This window comes from Sapajus apella, unplaced genomic scaffold, assembly GCF_009761245.1.
Source record: "Sapajus apella isolate SASKATOON/1434 unplaced genomic scaffold, GSC_monkey_1.0 scaffold40, whole genome shotgun sequence".
NCBI classification, from domain to species: domain Eukaryota; kingdom Metazoa; phylum Chordata; class Mammalia; order Primates; family Cebidae; genus Sapajus; species Sapajus apella.
In genome coordinates, this window is record NW_022436980.1 from 1,512,306 (window position 1) to 1,525,976 (window position 13,671).

At 36.1% G+C, this 13,671-nt stretch overlaps 1 protein-coding gene and 1 pseudogene across 7 annotated transcripts in view; both read right to left on the reverse strand.

Moving 5' to 3' along the window:
* Positions 1 to 1,252: 1,252 nt before the first annotated feature.
* The window catches only part of MAATS1 (MYCBP associated and testis expressed 1), a 94,243-nt gene continuing 81,824 nt past the window's right edge, over positions 1,253 to 13,671 (reverse strand). For 3 of the 7 annotated variants that reach the window (XM_032298968.1, XM_032298962.1, XM_032298967.1), the window contains one exon: positions 1,447 to 3,314. The gene's annotated coding sequence lies outside the window, so the exon portion shown is untranslated. Of the gene's footprint in view, positions 3,315 to 10,094; positions 10,106 to 13,671 lie in introns of those variants that run through there. The other 4 variants (XR_004275428.1, XM_032298966.1, XR_004275429.1 and 1 more) reach the window with 4 other exon arrangements.
* Positions 2,502 to 5,382, reverse strand: LOC116565414 (annotated as a pseudogene).

A 13,671-nucleotide genomic window follows, 5' to 3' on the forward strand; every position in this document is an offset into this window, starting at 1 on the left:
GGGAGGGAAGCTGAGAGGGTGTTGAGGGCTGCCCATCGCTGGCCTGCAGGCACCCCTTGGCAGGAAGAGTCTGGGTGCCATGAATGACAGGGGAGGCAGTTAGGCTCCTGGGCAGAAGAGGGCAGGGCCCCAGTGAAGCCCTACCTTCATGCTGAGAAGGCATGAAGCCTGGGGTCCAGGCTGCCAGTCCTGCTGCCTGGAGGGGGAGTGTGTATTGCTTTTCCTGGGCTTGCCTATGGCTGCCCATGGACCAATCAGCATGCATTTCCCCTCTCTGAAGATCAAAAAACCCTGGACTCAGCCAGAGCAGAGGAGATGTCTGGATAACCAGCTGCAGAGAGGAGCTACCTTCTCTGGGTAGAGCTGAACACTCATTGGGATGACCTGCCTGCAGAAAGGAACCACCCACTCCAGGGCCTCCTTTCTACTGACAGCTGAACACTTAACAGGATGACCTGCCTACAAAGAAGAGCTACCCACTGTGGGTCTCCTCTGAGCTGTTCTAACACTCAGTAAGGCTGCTGTTCATCTTGCCCACCCTCCATGTGTTTGCATACCTCATTCTTCCTGGACACAGAACAAGAAGTCAGGCAAAGGCCCCACTGGCCAGAGAGGTTTCCAGCCAGAAAAGCAATGCCCCAAAGATCCCATAACACTACTATATTATATAGCTAGGGTTCTAGCTGGCTTTTGTTGCACAATTGGTAAGCAGAGTTGAAGGCTATTCACTGTCACTCAGGGACTTGCCGGCTTTCTCCATTCTCCTAGTAACTGAATCTATAATCCTCTGTGCAAACTGCATAAATGAAAATTATAAATTTAGGATTTTCTGCATAAAAATCACTCCAAGTGTTTGTAAATACAACTCTACTCTCAAGTGGGTACCATGGCCTAGAATTGAATAGGGGGACGGGAGTTAGCAGTGGAAACTCTTACTGAACTAACACTCGGGCATTAACATAATTTGTCTGGGAGTTCTGTACTTCAAGAATTTACAATTCCCAACAATTTTGTGCTAACAGTTTTTCATCCTAAAGTGATCCTTTACCCACACTGCACACCTTCCTTTTGGATTTTACCTTGCCTCATGCTAACACACTGCCTCTTTACAATGATGCACTATATCTGATTATGCATCCATGCAAAAAAAGTTTTCTGCCTCAGACAGTTCATTGTGATTTTGTATTGTTATTGATTGATTGTACTAGTCTAGCCCCAATTCACTACAATGGTTCCAGTCACCATGACCATATGGCTTTAAATGGGTGTTTTTATTGTCACTATAGGTGTTTTGGTTTTCAAAAGCAAAGCTTAGAAAATTTGGAGCATTTTAACTCAAGCCATTGTAAGCAAAAGATTGCCAGTACCAGGAAAAAGTTTTCCTCTCTGAGGAAATTGTCAATGAGAATTGTGTAACAACTTATATTTTCCTTGACTGTCTAAATACAAAACTTAGTTTTAGAAGACTATGTAAGGATAAAGATTATTTAAAAATATATATTTTAAGTTTTATTACATATGTCCTTTATTAGAAGCAACTTTAAATCCTATTTCAAACGTATTGGTTTTAACTAAAATAAAGTTTTACTGGAAGACAGTCATGCTCATTCATTTATGTGTCATCTAGTGCTGCTCTTACCCTGCAACAGCAGAGTTGAGTACACCGTTAAAATGTGCTGTGTACTCAACTCAGCTCTCAACTCATCTGACCCACAAAGTCTAATGTGGTTACCATCTGGCCCTTTACAGAAAATCTGCCGTTCCCAGCTGTATAGCATTCCCCTCCCACCTTCTATCCCATCATTTGTGTTTCTCATTTTGTGTTCCCGATGTTTTATTTCAAAAGTGAATAATATAACCTTTACCTAGTTTAGGTTAGCATTTTTAAAACAAAACAAAATTTAGATGCTTCCTTACTGGTGCTGTTTTTTTTTTTTTTTTCTTGCCAGTTATCCTCAGGGGGAAAAAAGTTGCCTCAGTTGCCCCAATCCTACTTTTGCTAGGGCAAGGTGAACCCTTTCAAGTTTGTATGATCAGCTTGTTTTTTTAACTCAGAAAATTAATTATTAACTGTGATTGCTTCTATTTTATTTGTTCTAGTTTCTTCTTCAAGAACTCCTATTGCCATGGGATAGGTCATCTAGAGATAACTTCTGTCATTTTCATCTCTTTGCCCATTCCTTCCCATCTCATGTTGGATCACCTAATAAATGTGTCACCAACATTATCAGTTTTATTCTCTGCTGTGATGTTTCTGCTCTTTTCACTGCATCCAAGTGAATGTGTAAATTTTGTCGCTGGATTAGAATCTTTTTACATTTTTTCCATCTTAGCCCACTTTCTTTTCTTTTCAGCCTGCATCTGTCTATTTTTTGACCTTGTCTGTTCTTATTACTCCCTACTTCAGTTTCTGAAAAGACCCTTTCTTTTTGACTCCTATTAAAGACACCAAGCAAATGTTTCTGAATTTTTTTATTTCTTACAGTGAGATATTTTCTAACATAAGCTTTTATTGTTTTCAAAGTAGTATACATTTTCCTTTATAAATTATTTACTTGAGCTCCATATTGATGTTTTTGTTCATTTACTGTGTTTTTCTGTTTGCCAGTCTTTGAATGAGGAAGAATCATCGTGGAATCCTGATGCTTGTCAATACACAGGATGGGCAGATGGCCTTTCAACAGCACCGTCTCTACGGCTGTTGCATGAACATACTTCTTAGATCCAAAGGTGGGTTGATATGCCACTGTAGAAGTGGACCAAGGTATACTTTTCTGTTCCAATGGAGACAGACACTTGGGTTTCTGGTTTGGGACTATTGTGAATAGCACTACTATGAATATTCTTGTCATGCCTGTTGGTGCACATACTCATGTATTTCTGCTGAATACATATCTAGGAGATAAAATCCTGAGTCATGGAATATGCATATTTTCAACTCTAGTAGACAATGCCAATGTCCTGTGAATAGTGAACCAAAACTATTTGGAAAAATATTCCATATTTCCTTTTGTTTGATTCAAAAAGCCAGCACGTCCTCACAGTTAACAAAATATTGAAATGGAACATAAGAAAATGTTCTTTAAGTAGGGCATCTAGAAAACACCAAAGAGAATAAAGGTTTTTCATTTGATAATTATTATTACTAAAAATCATTTTAAATTATTGAGTGTTTAAGGAAAATAAATCTCTTTTCTCATGAATCACACACTAGCAAGCTTATGAGCACTGCACACCTTGGGAGAAGTCCAGACTATTGGAATTCTTTGTGATGATTCATACAGCTACTGCTGCTTCTTTTTTAAAATCATAATCTGTAAAAAAAAAAAAAAAAGTTAAACAAGTGTTTATGATTATGTCATCTTTTAGAAACATTATCAGATCAATACATGCAAAAAATTACTGTGATACAATGACAAAGAGTCCTAGCTTTGAACTCAGACAGCCCCACACACGTCCCAGCTCTGCCATTTATAAGCCTTATAGATGCAGATGTTTATTCAGTGTCTCAGTTTCCAAACTTTAGCACTTAAAAAAAATCTGTACATTAGCTGGGTTGTCATTGAAAATAATATATATACATCATAAAAAAATAAAAATACAAAAGAATGTCAACATGAGGAAAGTCAGTCTCTTTTCCTTCAGTGTGACCTCCAGTCCCCAGTTTCCATGCCTGGCAACAACTACCTACCAATTTCTTGTTCACCTTTTCAGAAATATTCTCTGTATATTGCAGGCATAATGCACATACATATGTGTTTGTTTGTATGCATGCATATGTATTTCTAACTTTTAAAAAACCATGTATGCCTTTATTTCATTACTTACCCAAACATTAATGGACCATAAACAGAATAGTCAGACATGTACAGTAACTAAGTTTATCATCTTTGATGCATGCCACCTTTCAATTACATAAAGCCCATAGCTGCTTACTTATTTTCAGTGTTATCATCTCAAAGATACAGGTGGGTAGAATAAATTTTATCTAACAGTATGTTAGCCTGATTTACTATTTTATATATTTTCATATGATATGATGCTTCAATTCATCCTCTTGACCTGGGTCTTGCAAATTACCAGGAGCAGGCCTGCTTATGAATGTCCTGAAGACCAGTTATCTGTGGAACATTTGTGTGGAACATTTTTTTTTAACTTGGGTTTTAACTTTGTGCATAAATAGCAACAAGAGAACAAGGAGTTCTAAGGCTTGTATGTTATCTCTAGGTGAAAGGGTTTCAGATTAGTTTGCTTGTAGGATGATATCACCAAGATAACAGAAGTCTGGTCTAGTATCCTTGTAAACCCCAGTCATATAGTCTCTCCCCACTGACCTGGGCAAACACAATGGCTAGTTGTAGATAATAGAGGGAGGCAGCTAATCCCATAAAGCCAGGTAGATACACTAGCTTCTTTATTTTTGAACCTCCAGCCAAAAGGAGTTCAATAAGGCCAGCAAAACCATAACACCAAGTCTCGGAAAAAATCCAGGAGGTGCATTTTGGAGATAGTCATAGCTGTCTAACCCCCATTGAACTAAACTTTGCATCTTGGGCTTATTTTGGGAGTACGTTTGCTGACACCAGCTTGTGTATGGCTTGCAGTAGTGTTGGAGCTGTGAGATGCTTTCTTCAAGCGGACTCCTTGACTCCTCCACATACTTCGATTGACCCTCAGTAACTGAGTAGAGTGAAAGCTAATCAACCTTCATGGAAATTTTGGGAGCTGAGTCCTTTTTCGGTGCAGTACAGACTTTGAAGGTGAGCAAGCTTGGGCCAGCTGGCCCCATGGACCTCTGAATTACCTTGAACATGTTGCTGGCAGTGGTGGCTCTGGCAGGGTCCCATTTATTTACTTTTAACTGACAAAGATTATATATATTTTTCAGGTATAGCATGATGGTTTAAAATATGTACACATCGTAGAATGGTTCATCAAGCTAATTAACATGTGCTACTTCATATTCTTTTCCTTTTTTGTGGAAAGGGTGCTTAAAATCGCTCTTAGCTATTTTCAAAATATAATACATTGTTATTAAATATAGTCACCACTGTTGTACAATGCATCCCTTGAACTTATTCTTCCTAATTTAAATTTTTGACTGACATCTTCCCACCACACTAGCTTCTGGCAACCAACATTCTACTCTTTATTGAGTTCAACTTGCTTCTATTCTACATGTAAGTGATAGTGTATATGTATGTGTATGGGTGCATTATGCTGGTATTTCTGTGCCTGGCTTATTTCACTTAGCACAATGCTCTCCAGGTTCACATATGTTGCTCCAAATGATGGTATTTCCTTCTTTTTTTTAAGGCTGAATAGTATTCAATTGTGTGTATATTATATTTTCATTATCTATTCCTCTGTTGATGGATACTTAGGTTGATTTCAAATCTTGGCTATTGTGATTAATGCTGCAAGGAACATGGGAGTGTAGATATCTCTTTCACACACTGATTTCATTTCCTATGGATATATACCCAGTTGTGGAATTGCTGGATCATATGGTAGTTTCATTTTTGATTTTTTGAGGAGCCTCCATAATGTTTTCCACAATGGCTGTACTAATTTACTTTCCTACCAACAGTGTACAAGGGTTTTCTTTTCTTCACATGCTCCTCAACACTTAGGTTTTGTCTTTTTGATAACAGCCATTCTAGCAGTATGAGGTGCTATCTCATTGTGACTTTCATTTGCATTTCTCAAACAATTAATGTTGGGCATTTTTTCACATATCTGTTGGCCATACGTATGTGTCTTATTTTGAGAAATGTCTATTTAGGTCCTTTGCACATTTTTTAATTGGGTTATTTATTTTCTTGCTGTTGAGTTCCTCACATATTTTGAATATCAACCTCTTATCAGATGTATGGTTTGCAAATATTTTCTCCCACTTAGTAGATTGTCTCTTCACTCTGTTGATTGTTTATTGCTGTGCTGAAACTTTTTAGTTTGATGTAATCTCTTTTGTCTATTTTCACTTTTGTTACCTGTGCTTTTGAGTTATATCCTAAAGATCATCATCCAGGCCAATGTCAGGAGATTTTCCCTTATGTTTTCTTCTGGAAATTTTACAGTATCAGGTTTTATGATTAAGTATTTAATCTATCTTAAGTTGGGTTTTAAATATGGTGGAGAAAAGGTTCTAATTTCATTCTTCTCTATGTAGAGATCCAATTTTCTCAGCATCATTTATTGAAAAGACTGTCCTTTCCCCATTGTGTGTTCTTGGCACCTTTGTCAAAAATCAATTGACCACAAATCCGTGGGATTATTTCTGGGCTATCATGTTCCATTAGTCTATCTGTGTAGTACCATGCTGTTTTGATTAGCATAGCTTTGCAGTAGACTTTTCAGTCAGGTAGTGTGATGGCTTTGTTCTTTTTGCTTCAAGATTGCTTTGGCTATTTGGGGTCTTTCGTGGTTCTATATGAATTTTAGAATTGCCTTTTCTATTTCTGTGAAAAATATCACTGGAATTTTGATAAATATTGCATTGAATCTGTAGATTGCTTTAAGTAGCATGGATATTTAAACAATATTAATTCTTCCAGTCCATGAACACAGGATATCTTTTCATTTAATTGTGTCTTCTTCAATTTCTTTCATCAATGTTTGATAGTTTTCAATGTACAGGTCTCCTTGATTCAATTTACTCCTAAGTATTTTATTTTTTCCTTGTAGCTGTTACAAATGGGATTGTTTTCTTGATTTCTTTTTTGGATAGTTTGTTGTTCACGTATAGAAATGCTACTGATTTTCATATGTTGATTTTGTACCTGTAACTTAATTATTATTTCTATTAGTTTTTTGTTGGAGTCTTTAGGGCTTTCTATATATAAGGCCATGTCACCTGCAAAGAAAAAAAAAATTAACTTCTTTCTTTCCAATTTGGGTGCCTTTTATTTCTTTCTCTTGCCCAACTGTGCTGACTGAGACTTCCAGGACTATGTTGAACAGAAGTAGCAAGAATGGGGCATCCTTGTCTATTTCTGATCTTAGAGAAAAAGTCTTCAACTTTTTAGTGTTGAGAATGATGTTAGTTGTGGGTTTGCCATATATAGACTTTACTATGTTGAGGTACAATTTGTTCTATAAGAAATTTGTTAAGAGTTTTTTTTTTTTTTAAATGAAAGGATATTGAATTTGTAAAATGTTTTTTTCCTGAATCTATTGATATGATCATATGATTTTTGTCCTTCATTCTGTTAATATGGTATATCACATTTATAGATTTGTGTATGTTGAGCCATTCTTGCATCTCTAGGATAAATCTCACGCAATCATGGTGAAAGACCCTTTTAATTTGTTGAATTTGGTTTGTTACTTTTTTTTTGAGAATTTTTGCATCTATGTTAATCAAGAAAATTGGCCTGTAATTTTTCTTTCTTGTAGTATCCTTGTCTAGTTTTGAAATAAGAGTAATGCTAACCTTGTAAAATGAGGTTGAAAGTATTCCCTCTTCTTCAATTTTTTAGGAGTTTGAAATTTAAATGTTTGGTAGTAGTAAGCAGTAAAGCTGTTGGGTCCTGCCTCAGATTTTCTTTGATGAGAGTCTTTATTACTGATTCAATCTCCTTACTTATTATTGGTCTATTATGATTTTCTATTTCTTCATGGTTCAATCTTCATAGACTGCATGTGTCTAGACATTTATCTATTTCATCTAGATTGTCCAAACTGTTGGGGTATAATTGTTTATAGTAGTTTCTTTTTCATTTTTGTAGCATCAGCTGTAATGTCTCCTCTTTCATTTCTGATTTTCTTTAAGTCTTCTCTCTTTGTCCTTAAGTAGTCTAAAGGTTTGTCAATTTTATCTTTTCAAAATATAAACTTTGAGTTTTGTTGATCTTTTCTATTATTTTTCTAGTCTCTATTTCATTTGTTTCTGGTTGGTCTAATCTTTATTACTTTTTTCTTTCCACTAATTTTGGGCTTAGTTTGTTCTGTTTTTAGTTCCTTGAGGTGTAATGTTAGGTTGTTTACTTGAGATCTTTCTTCTTTTTCAATGTAAGTACATATTGATATAAATTTCCCTCTTAGAACTGCTTTTGTTGCATCCCATTACTATGTCTTGTGTTTCCATTTTCATGTACCTCAAGGTATTTTTTTAAATTTCCCTTTTCATTTCTTCTTTGACTCCTTGTTGTTCAGTACCATGCTGTTTAATTTCCATGTAATTGCGAATTTTCTGAAATCCCTCCTGTTACTGATTTCTATTTTATATGCTACTGTGGTTGAAAAAAAATACTGGCTATAATTTCAATCTTCTTAAGTTTGTTAGGTTTGTTTAGTGGCCTAACATGTCATAAATTCCGGAGAATGTTCTGTGTGTATTTGAGAAGAATGTATATTCTGCTGCTGCTGGATGGAATGTTCTATACATGTCTGTTAGGACCATTTGGTCCAAGGTATAGGTTTTTTTTTTTTTGACAGAGTCTTGCTCTGTCGGCCAGGCTAGAGTACAGTGACACCATCTTGGCTCACTGCAACCTCTGCCTCCCAGGTTCAGCAGATTCTCCTGCCTCAGCCTTCCAAGTAGCTGGGACTACAGGCACGAGGTACCACATCTTGCTATTTTTTTAATTTTTAGTAGAAACAGGGTTTCACCATGTTGGCCAGGCTGGTCTCTAACTCCTGACCTCAAGTGATCTGCCTGCCTCTGCCTCCCAAAGTGCTGGGATTTAAGCCACCATGCCTGGCCTGGTATAGGTTAAGTCTGATGTTTCTTTATTGATTTTTTGTCTAGATGTTCTGTTCATTGCTGAAAGTGGGATATTGGAGGTCCCTACTATTACTGTATTACAGTCTAGCTCTCCCTTCATATCTATTATTTGCTTTATATATTTAGGTGTGCCAATGTTGAGTGCACATATATTTATACTTGTTAAAGTCTCTTGATGTATTGACCCCTTTATCACCATACAATGACCTTTTTGGTCTCATTTTATAGTTTTTTACTTAAAGCCTATTTTATCTGATGTAAGTATAGCTACACTTGTTCTATTTTGGTTTCCATTTGCATTGAGTATCTTTTTTTCATTCGTTCACTTTTTTCATTTGTTCATAGTCCTTAAACTGTGAAGTGACTCTCTCGTAGGCTGGATATAGTTAGGTCTCCTTTGTTTTTATCCACTCAGCCACTCTACATCTTTGCATTGTAGAATTTAATCTAATTACATTCAAGGTAATTACTGAATAAAGACTTATTACTATCATTTGTTTCATTGTTTTATGGTTGTTTTGTAGGTCCTTGTTCCTTTCTTCCTCTCTTCCTGTATTTCTTTGTAATTAGGTGATTTTCTCTAGTGCTATGCTTTGATTTCTTACTTTTCACCCTTTGTGTATTTAATAGAGGTTTTTGCTTTGTACTTACCATGAGGAATATATAAAACACCTTACAGTTAACTGGTAACAATTTAAATTTGATTGCATGCAAAAACTCTACACTTTTCATCCACCCTCCTCAATATCTGTGTTTTCAGTTTCACAATTTACATCTTTTTATGTTGTGTATCCCTTAACAAATTATTGTAGATATTATTTTTAATAGTTTGATCTTTCAACCTTCATACTAAAGATAAAAGTGATTTATACACCATCATTACAGTATTAGAATATTCTGAATTTGTGTACTTACTTTTACCAATGAGTTTTATACTTTCATATGTTTTTGTATTACTAACTTTTCAGAAATAGTTTAACATTCCTTACTCTACAGCAATTACAATGAAGTAGAACTAAATATAACAACATGGATGAATCTCACAAATATAAGTACCAAAAGAAGCCAAATCCAAAAATAATCTACAGTATGAGTTTATTTATTTAAAGTTCAAAACCAACAGCACTGAACTATAGTGTTTAGGAATGCACACTTGGAAAGTTAAGGTATAATGAAAAACAAGAAGTGACTACTGTAAAAATAAAATAAAAATCAGAATAGTAATTACTTTTAGGAGGTATAGAGAGGGTTGTGATTGGGAAGGGGTAATGGGAACTTATGGAATACTATTGTCTGCAGCAATAGCCAATTTCCAAAGCCATTCAGTGTTCTGTAATAGTGGCTGAGGATGGTTTTCTTGCTTAGAAAAATCTCAATCTTGGCCCTGAGCTGGAAAAAAATCACACTGAAACTTTACCACTTTGAACTACTGAATGTCAGTGTGACAGTGCAAGTCAGAATATTCACCTTCTCTTTCTGACCAAGAACCAACCAACCAACCAACCAAACAACACACACACCAAAAACCCACAAAAAAAAACACCAAAAAATTATCAAAGTGGCAATGGGTAAGTCCATGGAACTAAGTGAATTTTATTACTGACATAACTGGTTAATAACATGATAGATTCAAACATTTCCCAACCAGAAAAAGGGTATCTACCGAAAACCTAAAGCTAACATTATATGGGAAAATCTGGCCTTATCCTGGGTGCTCCACTGCACCCCAATCCATCACGCTAGCCCATTCAGACTATAAAAGCACTTCTGGTTTCTCTTTCCCCTGGTAATGTCTCTCTGCCCTTGGCAAGAATATGCGTTCTGTAGTTGTTGGGCATACATTCTATAAATGTCCATTAGGCCAAGTTTTTAAAAATTATGTATCTAAAATATTCCATTTTTATTATTATTGAGACAAAGTCTTGCTCTGTCACTCAAGGTTAGGGTGCAGTGGCATGATCTCAGCTCACTGCAACCTTTGCCTCCTGGGCTCAAGAAATCCTCCTGCCTCAGCCTCCTGAGTAGCTGGGACTGCAGGCACAAAACACCATGCCTGGCTAATTTTTTTTTTGTATTTTTTTGTAGAAACAGCATTTCACCATGTTGTCCAGGCTGGTTGCAAACTCCTGAGCTGAACTGATCCACCTGTCTCAGCATCTCAAACTGCTGGGATTATAGGCATGAGCCACTGCACCTGGCCAAATATTCAATTTCTAAATTTTTTTTTCTCTCTGCTTGCTTGTTAGTTCTTGATAAAGATTAAAATTTCCCAGAATTACTGTGGATTTGTCTCTTTCACCAGGCAGTTGTGTTAAATTTTGCTACATTTAGGGTGAGGCCATGCTATTAAGTATATTTAAATTGTGACATTATATCTTCCCAATAAATTAGAACTTTATGACATGTCCCTCTTTTCCTCTAATGCTTTCTACTTTAAAGTTTTCTTTGATATGAATATTGTTATATCTGCTTTTCTATGGGTGGTATTTTCATGGTATCTTTTTCAGTCTTTTAACTTATAACCGTTTTGTATCTTGAGAGTTTGATAGGCTTCTTGTAAGCAACATATAATTTAGTATGATTTTTATTCAGTCTGGTAAATTCTGACTTTATTTGGAATATTTTGTCTACTTACATTTAATGTACTCAATGATAAATTTTGGTTTACACCTACCATTTTACTCAGTGCTTTCTATTAGTTCTGTTTCCTTTTTTCTCCTTTATATCCTCTTTTTGTATTGAGTATTTTGAAAATTTAATCTCATTTTCTTCTGTTAGTTTAGATGTCATCTATCTCTTTACTATCCTTTAGGAGTTGCCCAAGAGGTTAAAAAATGTATCTCTGAGTTATCACAGATCATTGAGTTATCAATGTCAACTTACATTTTTATCCTCCTCCTAGACAATGCAAGTGCCTTAGAACAATTTAATCCATTTAACCCTCTTCTTACTTATATATGACTCTTTTCTTTTATAACTGTTCTGCTCCTACAATTGTTGCTTTCTGCAGTCAATCAGCCAATCCACATACCTATCCTTAAATTTATTTCCAACGTGCCAATTGGGATAATTTTCTTCTGCTTAAAAAGCACCCTTTAATAATTTATTGTGTTGCAGATCTCCTAGGGAAAAATTTTATTACTTTCATTTGTCTGAAAATGTCTTTCATTGTTATTCTTGACTATCTTTACATGAACAATATGTGTGTATAGAATCCTCCTCTATTTTACTATTTCAGATATGGGACATATCATTCCATCTTTCTGGCTTTCATTGTTTCTAATGAGAAGTCAATGGTCAGCTTAATTATTGCTCTTCTGAAAGTAATTTATCTTTTTTCTCTTAATGCTTTTAAAGGTTTTTCCTTTTTTTTTTTTTTTTTTTGGCTTTCAGCAGTCTAAGATGTATTTAGGTATGGGTTTCATTTTTTTTTTTATGATAATACTGTATTTTTTATTTTTATTGCATTGTAGGTTTTGGAGTACATTTGAAGAACATGCAAGATTGTTGCATAGGTACACACATGGCAGTGTGATTTGCTACTTTCCTCCCCATCACCTATATCTGGCATTTCTCCCCATGCTATCTCTCCCCAACTCCACACCCCACGCTGTCCCTCCCCTATTTCCCCGACAGACCCCAGTGTGTGATGCTTCCCTCCCTGTGTCCACGTGTTCTCATTGCTCAACACCCACCTATGAGTGAGAATATGCGGTGTTTGATTTTCTGTTCTTGTGTCAGTTTGTTGAGAATGATGGTTTCCAGGTTCATCCATGTCCCTACAAAGGACACGAACTCATCATTTTTGATGGCTACATAGTATTCCATGGTGTATATGTGCCACATTTTCCCTGTCCAGTCTATCATTGATGGGCATTTGGGTTGGTTCCAGGTCTTTGCTATTGTAAACAGTGCTGCAATGAACATTCGTGTGCATGTGTCCTTATAGTAGAACGATTTATAATCCTTTAGATATATACCCAGTAATGGGATTGCTGGGTCAAATGGAATTTCTATTTCTAGGTCCTCTTAGGAATCGCCACACTGTCTTCCACAATGGATGAACTAATTTACACTCCCACCAACAGTGTAAAAGTGTTCCTATTTCTCCACATCCTCTCCAGCATCTGTTGTCTCTAGATTTTTTAATGATTGTCATTCGAACTGGCGTGAGATGGTATCTCAATGTAGTTTTGATTTGCATTTCTCTAATGACCAGTGATGAGCATTTTTCAAATGTTTGTTAGCCTCATGTATGTCTTCTTTTGTAAAATGTCTGTTCATATCCATTGCCCACTTTTGAATAGGATTGTTTGTTTTTTTTTCTTGTAAATCTGTTTTAGTTCTATGTAGATTCTGGATATCAGCCCTTTGTCAGATGGGTAGACTGAAAAAATTTTTTCCCATTCTGTTGGTTGCCAATTCACTCTAATGACTGTTTCTTTTGCTGTGCAGGAGCTGTGGAGTTTGATTAGGTCCCATTTGTCTATTTTGGCTTTTGTTGTCAATGCTTTCGGTGTTTTGGTCATGAAGTCCTTGCCTATGCCTATGTCCTGAATGGTTTTGCCTGGGTTTTTTTTCTAGGGTTCTTATGGTGTTAGGTCTTATGTTTAACTCTTTAATCCATTTAGAGTTAATTTTAGTGTAAGGTATATCAGGAAGGGGTCCAGTTTCTGCTTTCTGCACATGGCTAGCCAGCTTTCCCAACACCATTTATTGAACAGGGAATCCTTTCCCCATTGCTTGTTTTTCTCTGGTTTGTCAAAGATCAGATGGTTGTAGATATGTTGTGTTGCCTCTGAGATCTCTGTTCTGTTCCATTGGTCTAAATCTCTGTTTTGGTACCAGTACCATGCTGTTTTGATTACTGTAGCCTTGTAGTATAGTTTGAAGTCCGGGAGTGTGATGCCCCCCGCTTTGTTCTTTTTGCTTAGAATTGACTT